A 16617-nucleotide genomic window follows, 5' to 3' on the forward strand; every position below is an offset into this window, starting at 1 on the left:
TATGTATATATGTATGTATATGTACATATATTTATATATATGAATATTTCCCTCAGTTACACATAAAAATAACATTTTTGAAGGGATTCTACATTTGTACATGCATTTTTTAATCTATTTCTTTATGAATCATGTTGGGAGAGAAAAATTGGAACAAAAAGGAAAATCGACAAGAGGAAGAAGAAAAAAGGGGAAAAAAAAGTGAACACAGCATGTGTTGATTTATATTCAGTTTCCATAGTTCTTTCTCTGGATGTGAATAGTTATGTTTTCCATTCCAAGTTATTGGGATTGTCTTGGATCACTGAATTACTGCCAAAAACTAAAGTCTGTTATAGTTGATAATCTCATAATCTTGCTGTTATTGTTTTATTGGTTCTTTTTGTTTCCTCAGCATCAGTTTATGTAAATCTTTTCAGGCCTTTGTAAAATCAACTCATTCATTATTTTTTATAGAACAATAATATTCCATTACTTTCATATACCAAACTTATTCTACCATTACCCAATTGATGGGTATCTACTCATTTTCCAGTTCTTTGCTACCACAGAAAGAGCTGCTACAAACATTTTTGCACATGTGGGTCCTTTCCCCTCCTTTATGATTTCCTTAGGACACAGACCCAGGAGTAGCATTGCTGGTCAAAGTGTATGCACAGTTTTATAATCTTTTGGGTATAATTCCAAATACCTTTCCAGAATGGTTGGATTAGTTCACAATTCCTCCAACAATATGTTAGTGTCCCAGTTTTCTCACAATCTCTTCAACATTTATCATTATATTTTCCTGTCATCTTAGCCAGTCTGAAAAGTGTAAGGTGGTATATCTAAGAGTTGTTTTTAATTTGCATTTCTTTAATCAATAGTAATTTAAAACATTTTTTCATGTGACTGCAGATTTAATTTCTTATATGAGAATTGTTTGTTCATATCCTTTGACCATTTATCAATTGGGGAATGACTTGTATTTTAGAAATTTAAGTCAGTTTTCTACATAGTTTAGAAATGAGACATTTAGAGTATAGAAATGTGCATACCCTTTGATCCAGCAATGTTTCTACTGGGCTTATATCCCAAAGAGGTCTTAAAGAAGGGAAAGGGACCCACATGTGCAAAAATGTTTGTGTCAGCCCTTTTTGTAGTGGCAAGGAACTGGAAAATAAATGCCCATTAGATGGAGAATGGCTGAATAAGTTATGGTATATGAATGTTATTGTGGAATATTATTGTTCTGTAAGAAACGGTCAGCAGGATGATTTCAGAGAGGCCTGGAGAGACTTACATGAACTGATGCTGAGTAAAATGAGCAGAATCAGAAGATCTTTGTACACAGCAATAAGAAGATTATATGATGATCGGTTCTGATAGATTTTCAACAATGAGATGATCCAGGCCAGTTGCAATGATTTTATGATGAAGAGAGCCATCTACACCCAGAGAAAGGACTGTGGGAACTGAGTGTGAATCACAACATAGCATTTTCTCTCTTTTTTATTGTTGTTTGCTTGCATTTTATTTTCTTTCTTATTTTTTTCTTTTTTGATTTGATTTTCTTGTGCAGCAAGAATATTGTATAAATATGTAAACATATATCGGATTTAACATATATTTTTTTACCATGTTTAACATTTATTAGATTACTTGCCATCTAAGAGAAGGGTGGGGGGAAGGTGGGGAAAAACTGGAACACACTGTTTTCCAAGGGTTAATGTTGAAAAATTATCCATGCACATGTTTTGAAAATTAAAAAGCCTTAATGGAAAAATAAATATAAAACTGTTTTGAATGTAACTGGAAAAATATTAAGCAAATAAATATTTTTTTAAAAAAGAAAGAAATTAGACTTTTATCAGAAACACTGGCTGTAATTTTTTTTTTCCCCAGCTTTGTGCTTCCCTTTTAATCTTAGCTGTGTTGCTTTTATTTGGGCAAAAACTTTTAAATTTATTGTAATCAAAGTTGTCCATTTTGAATTTAATATTTTCTCTAATTCTTCTTTGGCCATAAATTCCTCCCTTATCCTAAGATCTGATAGGTAAACTATCCCTTGTTCTCCTAATTTGCTAATAGTTTCACCCTTCATGCCTAAATCATGTATCCATTTTTATCTTATTTTGGTATGGGATGTGAGATGTAGATCTATGCTGAGTTTCTGACATCATTTTCCAGTTTTCCCAGCAATTTTTTGAAAAACTGAGTTCTTATTCCAAAAGTTGAAATTTGGGGGTTTATCAATTACTAGATCACTATAGTCATTGATTATTGTTTCACGTGTATCTGACCTATTCCACTGATCCACCACTCTATTTCTTAGCCAGTACCAGATAGTTTTGATGACTGCTGCTTTATAATATAGTTTTAGATCAGGCACTGCTAGATGCCTAACTTTTTAATAGCCTTATGAATTATCAGCCAAGAACACCAATCCCTTATCACTCTCCACCTAACCTTCGTACTTTAAAAGACCCACACAATCTGACTTTGAGATGTATTCAGCAGTTTTCCATGGTATTACTATAGTCATTATAGCAGTGCATCTCCCTTAGCGCAACCCACTATTCTGTGGAAAACAAGCACTAGACTTCTATGCTCCCTACCCATTTGAAAAGGAGGCCTTAGAATAGGATGATAGGAGCACATTTTGCCTGGGGATCAGATGGGAGGCCCTGTTTGACTACTTCCTCATCATGAGGACTGGGGATTAAGCAGTGAGCAGCTATGCAGTGGGAGGTAGAAGTCAAACTTGCCCAACAGGCAATAGAAACCCTACTCCCCACTGACTTTTCTGTTTCTTTTGCCTCATGAAATTAGATGCAAAAAGAAAAGAAGATGTGAGGTCAAGAGAAAGGTTGTTTCTATTTCCCTAAGTTTTCCACATCATGCATGAGAGATCAGATCCTTAACAAGAAGTAGAAATTTTCTTTAGGCAGAGACAGAAATCATGCTGGTGGCCCCTGCCTTCACTCAAAGAACAGGAGAAGCAGGGCATGGTCAGAGGAAGATCTTTCTCCTTTCCTCCCTGAGATTGAGAATCATCCTTTAATTCAGCCTCTGCAGAAGTATGATATCAAATCAGAAATTAGCAGATGAGCAACAGGGGACTTCAAGGAGAATGATAAATAAGGGGCGAGAGAAGGAACAGCTGCTTTTGAATACAGCTATACTGAACTGAAGGACAACCTGGAAAAAGAGAAGCATAAACTCTTCTAGAAGAGAAGCAAAAGGCAAAAGTGTTAGAAGTACACAGGTTATCTACATAAGCAAAACCATAGTAGTACCATTTATGTGGTGCTTTAAGGTTTACATAGTTCTTTATAAAAATTCTCATTTTATCCTCACAATTGTGATAGATAAGTAAACGAAGACATGTAGAGGTTAAATCAGGGGTCTTCAGACTACAGCCCACGGAGCAGATGCGGCAGCTGAGGACGATTATCTCCCTCACCCAGGGCTATGAACTTTCTTTATTTAAAAGCCCACAAAACAAAGTTTTTGTTTTTACTATAGTCCGGCCCTCCAACAGTCTGAGGGACAGTGAACTGGCCCCCTATTTAAAAAGTTTGAGGACCCCTGGGTTAAATGATTTACCAAGGATGACACATCTAGTAGCTGTAGCAAGATTCAGACTCATCTTCCTGATTCCAGATGCAATGCCCTGCCTACTGTTCTGTTGTGCTACAGGGAGCTATAGGAATACAAGGGAGCCACCTGACAGTGGCTGCTGAAGATCCAACTCAGACCTGCAGAATGGATCATCTCTTGTGAGAGGATGACCCAAGGAGATTGAGAGGCAATTGCTGTTCTCTGACCTCTCCACTGAGAGGTCATTGTGTTGTCTGACTTCTCTCCTCTTCCCTCTGCCTCCAATTTATCTCGTTCCCAGTCTGCAAGACCTGTGTCAGCAAAGGCTGCCCTGCAACTCCTTCAGATGCTATGATCTACAGCTGTGGAGGCTCTCGGAGAATTGAGCTGTCCCTTAACACTGTTCTACCTAGCTGATTCACAAGATCAAAATACATTGATTTCATAGACCAGATATGTAGGTCTTCCAGAAGAAAAAAAAATCAAATATCTGCAACTATAATGTGTGAAATAATACAAGAACTCTGTCTAGAACTTCTGAAAGCAGAAAACAAAAACTCCAGCCAAAATGATCCAGAGATCATGATCTCAAAAAAAACAAAACAAAAAACCCTACTTGCCAAGTTTCAGGACACACAGTAGTGAATTTTCATAGTTCTGGTAATGAATAACAAATTCTCCAAGGCATCAGGAAAAAGATCTTCAAATATAAAGGCAAGGAAATTCAAATTGTTATGCCATAGTTCTCTGTTATTTTCCTGACTCAGTTTCCCTAATTATCCTGACTCAGTCCTGACTTGGTTTCCCTGGTTCTCAGTTCTGCAAAACCTCCCTTCCCTCTTTATCAGAATACTTGATAGATCCCCATCCCAAGCTATTAGAATATCAGATACTGTCTTATCAAGATGCCTCTCCCCATGTCTGGGGTGCCTCCTCCTGATTATGTCATTCCCTCTCCAGAGGCTTACCCCACCCTGTCAGAGTCCTGTTCTGCTCTCAGTACTCTGAGTATGCCCCTGCCTCAGTCTACCCTCTGTGTCTGAGCCACATGTACATATGTCATTGAGAACTCTGCTTGCTGGATTTTTGGAGACGATAGTCTCATTCAGCCCTGGGATCAACCATGGATCCATTGGTCCCACTATATCTCTTCATTTAATAAATTATTAAATACTCTCTAATCTCTATCTTGCTCAGTTTCTCTGGCATTACAAAATAACTCAAGAATCTTCTACACTTACTAGCAATTCTAGAAGAGAATAGAGTAATATATTCCAGAAAGCAGCAAAGCTCAAATATGTTCTCCTAATTGATCTATTCTGCAAACCTAAACCTAATAATTAATGAATAAAGATGTATATTCAATAAAAGAGGCATTTTTTCAAAAAGAAAAAGGCCAGTTGTTGAGTAGATCATTTGATTTGCAAATACTCCAAATGGAAGAAACAAGAAAGGTAAGTGATACAACCACTAATTAAACATAAAAAATTATATAAATAACCTCATACCTAGAAACTATTTATTTGAAGCAAAAAATCAAAAACCCCAGACCAACAATTAGATAAAGAAACCTTTATGGCTAAAATAAATAAATAACAACAGAGGAATAATTAAAATTATTCTATCTAAAAGTACACAATAGAGTAAAGATAAAAAAGAGCTTATAAAAAAAAATAGAAGAATTGATGGAGGAATAAATAGTCTTGAAATTCCATGGACTAAATCTTAAAACCTTTGCCTGTGGGTAAATCAGTGCATTTTGTTAGATCAGTATGCATAATGGGAGATTGCAGAAAAGGACAAAGCGAACTGGAAGGGAAAGTATTGTGACCACTGCTAGCACTCAGGATACCTCAGAATCAGCCGGAGTCAGGATAAGCAAAAGTCCTTAGTTTTTATTCTTGATCTTTAGATGCAGGATTGAACAGGATGGAAGCAGAATCTTCGGGATTGCCTTCTCCCTCCACTATGGCCAAAGTGTGACTCTGGCTAGACCCAGAGTCCAACCCCTAGTTCCTCCTACAATCCTCTTATACACCAATCATTGAGCCAGCACAGGATAGTGGGAAGGACCGTTTTCCAAGCATATGCCCATAGAGTATTGTCCAATCAGTAATTAGCCCTAAGTGCTTGAACCAGCCTCAGTGCAATTACTCAAGAGTTTCAGCCCTCTATAAGATATGATGCACCTTAATCACCTAATTGATAAATAATAGGGAAAAATCACTCCTGTGATTTCTCACAAAGAAATGGTGCAACAGGATAATAACAGAAAACAAAAAGGAAGAATTAAAAGTGGTGGAAAAAAAGCAGATCTCGATTCAGTAGGTGGAAACCTCAGTAGAGGGAGATTTGTAGTCAGAGATGGGGACCTTATTTTGGGGCTATTTTACAAGGATTTGGTGCTCAAGGACAGTTTTAGCATGTCTTCACTACACTTTGTCCACCGTGATTGTTATATGTGGCACTCTAAGGTATTAATACTCATTTTAAAGCAGAAGTTTTCAGCCTGCTTGTAGTTACCTGTGAAACACCAAGAGCAAGATAACAATGCACATATTAATGAAATGTTTTAGATGATTGGGAGAATCTGCTCTTTCCTATTCACTTAATCATTAATGCCTCTGGCTTTACAAATCCATATGTATTTCTTGTCAGTCAGCTTAGTGGACATCACAGAATGTTTCTGTAAAGTGCAAAGAGCTTTGAATATAGATATTCAATATTGTACAATTGAATATTTGAACATACAAGATTAGCAAAATGCCCTCAAAATAGATCCTCAGTATATTTGAAATCTGAAAACAAATGATGAGAATATATATTCTATATAAATTATGAAGTTAAAAAAACACTTGAAAGAAAATGTAAGGACAACAGAAAAGTAGGAAGAATTATCTAATTCCAGTCTTAAGTGGCAACAGATTCTACAGAGCAATACTAGTGGTATCTGGTGCTAATTCACAATCTAACTGATGTATCTTGAACTTCTGGTGTCTGATTAGTTTCATCTTGCAAAGGAATAGGTTTATTATCAACTGTCTTAGTGGCAACAGAGTCAAATGAGGTTCATATGAAGTTGGGAGCAAAGTAATTTAAGACTACTATCTTCTCTGATATCCACAAGACTGCTACTCTCAGCAGCATCTTTTAGCTGTTGAACTGAAGTTAAATAATGTTTGATAAGAATGTTATCCTTGCCGAGGATAATGTCAAGGTTCTCCCAGAGAAGGAAATCGCAAACCATTCCATTATCTTTGTCAAGAAAACCTCAAATGAGATCATGAAGAGTTGGATGTGAGTGACCAACTTTTGTCTTTTCTTTTTTTAAATATTACACTTTATATCTTATTGAACATCTTTTATTCCAAGTACCTTAAATGATTTTATTATCACTTCCAATTTCTAAATCAAGGTATTGAAGGCAGAAAATTTGTCAAATTCAATGATAGTTAAACAGTAAGTTCACTATACCAGGAACAAGAGTCAGGGGTATAAACATAATCTTCAGTTTTTAGAGATTTTTCCTATCCCCTCTCTCTTCTTCCCTCTTTCCTTCTCCTTACTCTTTCTCTCTAATCCCCTTTAATTTTTTCATTCTATAACTGCCAGTATTAGCAGCATTAGCAGTGTGCTGAATTCTCCTCTCATTTCTCTTTGCCTCATTGTTGTCATCAATTATGATACCATTTGTGTAAAGAAACTCATTAATTATCCCACCCAGTTAAATAATTATTTTTGTTACATAGGAATACTTTCTAATTAAATCAGACTATCATAACCAAGTGTAAACAGGGCTTATATGCCTCTTTGAATCAATGAAAGTCATCGTGTGAGAATTTGGATCTTATCCTAAAGAATTTGTATAAAAGGAAGAAGTTATGTGAAAATAAGGAGAGAGTTTAAGGATATGATTATGAGAGCCTGAAATGTTTACCTTTGAGAGGGAAAGGAAGGACTGAGCTATTACAAAAAAAGGTAGTATCTTAAGAAGTCATTGCTCTACTGTCATCAGATGGATACTGAGAGTAGTACAAAGAAAAGCACAGCTTTTTACTCATATTACCCTCCCCATGTCCAATCTATCCATAACTTAATCTACTTTTTTTTTTTTTAATATAACATTTCCAGTAAAGTTTTCTTCAACCACCAAGACAATGGTTAACTAATGGGCTGTCATTGTCTGTCTAAATGTTTTCAATTGTCATGACTGGGAGCTTGGAGTGATTGTGACTGAATTTAGGGCATTTCATCTAAAATAAACTCCTTGAAGTGGAGGAAGAGGAATTAGCTCATTTTAAGCTTAAAATGAGCTAATTGTAATAGGGTGTTAAACTTTACTTAGCATAGATCCTGAAGGAAGGAGCCATCATTTGCCTAACTAAATTTTTTGTTGTTGTTGCCATTTTATCTTTACTTCTACTTATGACAAATTTTCATAGTAACATATCTCCAGTGTTGTGCTAGAAATCTTTGGAATGGTAGAGCTTATCATGTGAAATTTTACTCGGTACTGTTTCAGAGGTTGAGGAGTTTATGTGTGATTAATAGATTTACTAAGCATATTCATTAATATTGATTTTAATATTTATGAATTTATATCCTGAAGTACTTAAAAACTATAATATTAGCTATTGTGAACAATGAGAATTGATGTTGGAGCTACTAAATATTGTCAAAATGTAAAGAATTGGGAGTAAGGAGATAATCGATTTTTAATTCCATCCTAATCCTTAATATCTGCAAGACTTTTAGCTAATCCTTAATCTCTTTAAATCATATGATTCTTTAATATATTCCAAGTAGGTAGAATACTTAAAAATGTAAAAGATATATACAATTTTATTAAAATTAACATTTTCACAAATGACATTATAAAGGCATTATAAAGTTAATAGAGTTAAAATGTATATTTATTATACCATACTGTGATAGAAATTACAATTTTTAACCTATATTTAAAGTAGATAGCTGATTTAAGTTAAAAACTATGTTAAACTTTCAAAAATTGTGCTGAAGGAAAATTTCTTTAATTTGAAATTAAAATAAATCATGTCAGTTTCTTAAAAACTGATTAAGGCTGAGCAGAAAATTGAAGTATAATAGCTTTTACATAGAATCTTGGCAGACCTTGGGAAACTCTATCATGGGTTGTATTAAGAGAACACCTGGAAATCTATGATTTGATTAAGGATATCCAGAATGGATTCAGGCAGGGGAGGTCGTGCTTAACTAATCAGTTAGAGTTCTTTGAAGATATACTGCCATGTCAGATAAGGGAAATTCAGTGAATACAGTATACTTTGACTTTAAAAAAAAAAGCATTTGACATTGTTATACATCAAAGATTAATGACTAAGTCTTGGAAGGGAGGATAGGAGGCAAAATAAAATGTTCTCTATTGCATCTATAGGGATACTTTTCTGTGTTCAGTATATACTTAAGTTTCAGATCCTATATCATGGCATATACTTAGAAATATCTTTAAAGTAATTTTGGAAATGAAAGTCGGAAAATAACATTATACTATACCATAGATTCTTAGTGATCTGTTCATTTATTCAATGAACATACACACCTTAGATATATGAGATTGTTTTGCTAGATGGTGCCAAGTTTTTACCATTTCTCATAAAAAGTAATTAGATTTCATCTTAAACCTTGTCTTGTCTTGCTCTCTCCATCTTCTTACATTCATCAAAACTTGACTCTAGTTTGCTGACACTTTGTCCTGACTATTCTTTCTAGCATTGGTTATATTTTAACTTATTCATCAAGACACACGTGTTGTGATGAGAGAAGCTGGGGTTACTCCTGCTTTTTTTTTTCATTTTCTGGGCTCTTTATCACCATCACTCAGAATCCTTTGCTCTGTAAAGGTTTACTCAATCCATTTATATCACTCAATTAAAATTCTGATATCTGCTGTCAACAGACCACCAGGGATACTCTTCTTTCTTCCTATTTGAGTTCAATACTTGACTCCTCCCCTACTTCTACTAGAGCTTCCCTTACTTTTACTCTCATAGTAGGAGATTTCAGTATACATATTGCTACTTCTTCAAATCCTCTAATTTTTAAATTCTTAAACTTTCTTATTTCCCATGACCAACTCCTCCATCCAGTCATTGCTACACAGAGGCAGTCATAGTTTAAAGCCGCACTAATCATGATTTGTTGCCATTCCACCTATCCCTTAGCTTTGCAGAATGAAGCTGGAAAAAATTAAGAAGCCATGCTGTTTTGGCTGTAGTACAAGTATAATGTTAACTGAGTTCTCAAAATGGCAAGGAAATATACCTCCTTAATCAAGTTCACCATTCTCTTCACTACAATGGCTTTACCAGGTCTTTTAATTCTTCTTCAAGCTTTCCACAACTCTCCCTTTTCTTCTCATTTGAGAAGTTTGTCTCATATTTTATGGAAAAATTGAGACTTATTTATAGAGAGCTCTTGCTTCTTCCCTCCTCTTCATCTCACTTCATTCTAATGCTTTCTGCTCCTTTCTCCTCCTCCTTTCCTATCTCATGAAGTGGTATTTCTCTTTGCCAAAGCGAAGCCCTCCACACAAACTAGGAAGAACACTCCATTCTGTCTTCTCCAGCATATTACCCCCCTGTCATTCCTCCTTTCTCACTAATACTCATACTCCCTGTTGACTGCTTGCTAATTGCCTTCAAACATGTTTATATTTTGCTCATTCTCAGAAAAACTTCACTTGAATTGGCTGTCCTTACTATCAGTTGTTCTAGATCTCTACTAACTTTTGTGATCTCCTTTAGAAAGCCATATTTTATAGGTGTCTCTACTTTCCTCTAGCTATCTTCTTAAGCCCTTTTTAGGCTGGCTTCTAACTGTTCTTTCTGAAGTTATTTATGATCGCTTGTCTCAGTACTCATCTTTCTTATCCTCTCTTCAGCTTTTGACACTCCTTATCACCATATTTTTCTTGATATTCTCTAGTCTTTAGATTTTCAAGTAACTGCTCTCCCCTCATTCTCCTTCTATGATGCTACATGGTACTACTGAGCCAAGCCAGTATTCCTTGTATAAATACAATTTGGTCACTTTTTTTAGTATATTACATAAATATTTTTTAATATATGTTAGCAATCTCTTTTCTAATACTTTATTTGACTCGTTTCATGTCATTTTTATTAGTATTATTCACCCATGGTTTTCTTTTTTGTTTGGCTTTTTCCTCATTTAGGTATCAGAACCTATTTGTATCATAAAGGAACTTAGAAGAATTGCTTCTATTCTTGTTGACAGCTTATGTAGTATTGAAGTTAATTATTATTTGACTATCATAAAATTAAAAATGTTTATTTTCTTAAATTCAGTTGTAAATTGAAGTTAATTATCATTTGACTATCATAAAATTAAAAAAATGTTTATTTTCTTAAATCCAGTTGTAAATCCATTTAGTCCTGGGTTTTCTTTAGTTTGGGAATTCACTTATGGCTTATTCAATTATTTTTTTTCTTAAAATTGACTTATTTAAATAACTTTTTTGTAAAACTTTTATATTTTTGTCAGTATTCATCTATTAAATTTAAATTGATGTTTTTGTTGACATATAATTGAGTGGTTCCTAATGGTTTATGTTGTTTTTCTTCAATTGTGAAATATTCTTTTTTTCATTTTTGATTCCAAAAATATTCTCTCTCTTTAAAAAAATACTTCAAAGTTTTTTTTTCCAGAAAGACAGCTAATAATTTTATTATCATTTCAATAAGGTTTTCTCTCTCTTTTTAAAAGAATTTCCAGTTTAATGCTTAATGGGGAATTTTATTAAATTATTAAATTCACAGATCACTAGCCTCATTCTGCTCCAGGTGATGTTTGAGTGGTGGGAATTGACTCCTACTCAGTATAGTGCTCTTTCATCATAGTGGCATGCTGCACAGCTTCCCACACTCAGAGTATCCTGTCCTGGATATCTGCCCCACTTCATGTATTCCTGTTCTCCAGCCTCATATAGGCAGTTCAGAACCTCCCTTTCCTGGCACTGCTAAAGGCTGCTTTTCCTAACATTGGTACTTCCAGGTTTAAGCCCCTACTGGGTTTTGGATCCTGAAATGCTATAGACAAGCTGGCTGTTGAACCTTGAGGAAACTTCCATAGCCTGAAACCAGGATTCTTATCACACTGGCAGTGTTACCAGGATATATGAATAGGTTTTGATATAAATCTGTATCAGATTCTTGGGTCTGGTAGTACAGATAAAGATTGTGCTCTATATTTATCTAAATAAACATATTATTAACCCAACATATAGGGGCAAGACATAGTACCATATTGTTAAATGTTTATTGAGAAGCTTTTTTAGAAGGAAGAACAAGTAAACTATATATTTGTTATCCCAGAGTATATATTAAAATAAAAACATTCTGACCCAGAGAAACTTGGTAGAGTGTTATAATAGTTATCCTTTAATAGTTTTTAAAGTTAATTAACTTTAATAGTTAATGCAGTTAATTTTTTAAAATCGATTTTCACCTTTTTTTTCTCCAGCTCTCAAGAAGATTAATTTCATTAGTTGAGACAGCTATCTTTGTACCCAAGAAGGGATTCTTATTTTAAATAAATATTTTAGATATGCAATTTTTCCTCTAGGCTAAAAATAAGACTTCAGTTTGTAGACTTGATGGTTGTGTTACTTCAATGCATTCTGCTCCTTTGCTTCAGTCTTTAGCCTGGCATCTCAATACTGAATATGGTGTCATCACAATGGCTTTTTATCATTGTAAAACATTTCCTTTTTTAAAAAAATCAGACTGATATTACTCATATTCTTTTAAGCAAAATGCCCCAAATCACATATTTTTTCTACTAATGCAATTGTTATTTTATGTTATCAATTTCAGATTAGCCAAAAATAACTTTATTAAATGAATTTAATTTTAAATGTCATGACTGTGTGATGGAGATAAGAACTTTTAAATAGGAATAGGGATAAAGTTAGAGTATACATGTGTAATTTCATTGATAGAAATTTATCACTAGGAACCTTTAACAAGGTAGCTTTTACTATTCAAATTATAATTTTAGAGTTTGCTAGAGCCCTATCAAGAGGGTTGAATGATTTACCCAGATTCATAAAACCAAAATGTATCAGGTATTGATTGGAATTAAAAGTGAAGTCTTTCTGACTTCATAAACAGATATCTATCTAATTCTTTGTGCTGCTTTTTGAAAAGAAAAGTTAGAATATCTAAGACTATAATGAAGCATTCATCTTTTTAGAGAAAGGTATAATGCAAACTAAAAATTTGCATTTCCTTTGTTTTAACATGTTGATATAAGAAAATATTTTTTCTACCCTGCAGAAAGTTTTATACAAGTTTCACTTTATATTCTTTTGCAGTTTAAGGTTCTCTACTTTGAAAGTACAATTTAAATGGCAGTTACTTGTTACCATTTAACAGTATCATCTATTGCAGACTAGCTAAAACTGAAAATATTTTAGTAAATTTAGCTCTTTTAAAGTTTGGAAAGAACTTTATATTTGTTATCTCATTTTTCATATCAGTTCTCTAATCGCTCCTTATATTACTATTTGAAACTTTAAAAATTTTAATTATTAAATCTACTGGAACAAAAAAGAAATGACAGAAGAAACTGTGCTATGTATATCATACTAGAATATAAGGGAGCATTTTGTAATGGTTGAAAGATACTTTTGTACACTACTGCATAGGTATCCTTTACATCATGATTATGTACAAACAGGATCGTTTTAGACTTGTTATAATTTTTGAAGTGCTGTTTTTTGAAAATATATACTAGCATAAATAATTTTTCTTTTGATTTTTAATACATGTACACACATTTAGCTATGTTATAGATTTGTTATCATATAGCACATTCTTTTAGCTATCTACTTCGAATTTCTAGAGTTCACTTTAGGGGGAAAAAAGATTATTTATTCAACAAATGAGCTCCTAATAAAGTCCAGACTCAGTGCTGGCAAAGGTGAGTGCTTCAGAAATTAATTAGATATGTCCTTGTCCTTAAATAATTTAATCTAAGTGACTGCAAGATAGGTGTTGATTAATGTCATTAATCTTAAAACTGAAAACTCCATTGAAAAAACTATGTCTGCAATGTTTTATTTTATCCCTGTGTTACTACCATTGTTTTTATTAACAATCTTACTTGGCACTACTCACATCTAAATGTCTCACTGTAATAATCCACAAGCTGAAAACTGAAATTCAGTGTTCCAATTATCTAGGAATGTGTTTTTGCCAAATGATGAGGGTGACCATTAATCAGATGTCACATTATGTCATGTAGCAAATTCATAACTGTTCTGAAAGAGATAATATCTTTTTAGTTCAAAGACAGTTTTCTACACAGCAGTAGCTTAAGATGGTCTTATCTCTTTTACTGTGAAAAAAATCCAGTGATAGTTCATGGTCAGACTAATATAATAACTCAATTTGGAAGTGAAAAAGTTGTGTTTTTTTTTAATCCAAAAATGAAGAGGAAGAAGTTTAGCAAAGAAAACATAAACTGTTCTCACTTTATTCATTTGTTGCATATTTTTAAGAATTTTAAAATTCGCATTGTAAATTGACAGGTGTCAGATTGCTACTGACAATTGTTTACAAGTAGGATGATGAATTACACAGTCCAGATGATTAATTCTTTTGATTTCAGTATACTATTTTAGTAACACAAATTACAAGTCATGCTGGAAAGTGCATTATCAGTAAATAGCTTCTGAATACCTTTCTCCTTAGTTATCACTTGTTCTTTTCAAACTAAAATGGATGGATTATTTTTATGAAAAGCACTATAAATTAAAGCTTTTTTGAAAATGTCATGACCTTTATCTTTTAAGACAGTTTAAGTAATTTAAAATAATTTCTTCTTTTAAAAATATTTTCTTCTAGAAAAATTCAATATACTTAAATGTATCAATTTACCTTCACTTTTCTTTTCTTCCAAAATAATTTTTAGCACTTTTTTGTGCTAAATATTTGTATTTATTTTATTTGTATTTCTGTGCCTGACTCATAGTAGATCATTAGTATATAAATTTTGATTGCTGTTTGATCCTCAGCAAATTTACTTAGCCTCAGTATGCCTCAGTTTCTTCACTTGTTAAATGGGGGTAATAATAGCACCTACTTCCCAAGGCTTTTGGTAGAATCAAAGGAGATAATAATTGCAAAGTGCTTAACACAGTATTTGGCATATAGTTCTTATTCCCTTATCCTTCCTTTTTTTCTGTCCACTTAACATCACTTTCAGGTTTTGGTTTAATTTGTATTTAAAATATGTTAAGAAAGGCTTGGTGTGCATTTAAAACAGATTTTTAAATTCATAATTTATTATTTATGGCAGAAACTAAAAATATTTGATTGTCTCAGTCAATCTTATATTTAAGCATGTTTTTATTAATTACAGTGATTTCTTAGACTAAATATATGTTGTGATCTCTTATATTTTAGACAAATATTTCATAAATCATTTCATAATATGTAACATGGAATTTACAAATCAAATTTTTTGGGAATAAAACCTTTTTATGTCATCAAAAGAGATTTTTAGGAACAAATGAACATTTATTGTTGGTGGACCTTTCTACATGTTGAAAATAGTTGATTCATTCCTCCTGCCTGCCTAGCTGTGCATATGTTAACTATAGCTAAGAGCTGTATAAATAAAGACCTTATGCTAAAGTCACCAAGTGAAACTGCTATATTTATTCAGCCATTAAAAATTTTAAAAAGAACTGCATAGTGGAATTTTGGCTTTCATGTTATCTCTTAGGTTTTTATTTTTTTTTTTTTTAAGCTATTAAAGATATTTTTATGTTCTTTTTACTTTGGTGTTACAGAAGAAAAACCAAACTGGTTTGTCAATTTTAACATAAATAAAAAATGATTGTGAATCAGTGGCTCCTTGTGGGAGCAGAATGTATTTTTTAAAAATAACTATATCATTCAGTTTGGGTAAAATACTTTTTTGACCTGTATGGTAGAGATTGTTTTCAATTTCTCACAGAAAGATCCTTGGCAATTTTCCTGATGAACTACCAAAATAACAGCCTGAAAACTTGTGTTATATCAAAGGAAAAAAAAAAATAATGTTCTATTCTGTAGATATCCAAAGCGTCATAGTCTTCTGTCCATGCTCTTAGACATTTCTCTCCTCGGGATGATTTTGTCACATCTGTAAGAGTCTTAAAAAGGAAGATCATAATGTGATAAATTTTAAAAAATACATAATGTGATTAAAATACATTTTTAACATTCTGCAATAGTCACTCCTCAGTTCCACTCTTGACCTTTCCCTTCAGGAACTGAAAAGACTTTCTTCCTGTGATCAATATCTTAACATTGAATGCAAAAGAAAATTCCCCCTCACTATTACTTTTATCTCAGTGGTAGTCATTTTAGGAGAGTGGAGAAGCAATGATCTTATCTAGAGAAGATAAGTTTGATTATTATCTTTGATCCATTTGTTCTATTTACTTATCTAAAGGGAAAAGTCTGGAAAAGGTTTTAAATGGGAGAAAATATTGTTTCTTATTATTTTCAGTACAACTAAAAGGAGTTTTTGGTTTTCTCAGTAGTATTTTATTTTTTTAAAAAGAGGTTTTTAATATCCTTCAATTATTTTATAATGTGATCATATTAAAATTTTGGTTTACTTTCTTTTATATATATGTTTGTGTATACATATATATATACACACATATTTATATACACATATATTCTTATATTTTAGATTATCTCATCATTGTCAGATCAATATATATATCCTTATCTAATTATAGTTACGTTTTTAAAAGCAGTTTTCTCTCTCTATCAAATAACCAAATAGTTTCTTTTGAAATGGTTTTTATTATTAAGTATTTAGTTATTTTGGAGCTCATGCTATCTTTCATGAAAGTAATACTTTTACATTGTTTATTTGATGGCAAATGGTTGAAATATGCTTTTTGTTTTATATTTGCATCATAATTAATTACATTTATCAAGTACCTAATCTGTACTATGCTCAAGTTTTCTGCTG

At 32.8% G+C, this 16617-nt stretch overlaps 1 protein-coding gene across 2 annotated transcripts in view; it reads left to right on the forward strand.

Annotated features, from left to right (window-relative positions):
* DENND1B (DENN domain containing 1B) overlaps positions 1-16617 on the forward strand; it is a 327198-nt gene that overhangs the window by 265645 nt on the left and 44936 nt on the right. The window lies entirely within an intron of this gene.

The sequence above is a fragment of the Antechinus flavipes genome, chromosome 4 (assembly GCF_016432865.1).
Source record: "Antechinus flavipes isolate AdamAnt ecotype Samford, QLD, Australia chromosome 4, AdamAnt_v2, whole genome shotgun sequence".
NCBI classification, from domain to species: domain Eukaryota; kingdom Metazoa; phylum Chordata; class Mammalia; order Dasyuromorphia; family Dasyuridae; genus Antechinus; species Antechinus flavipes.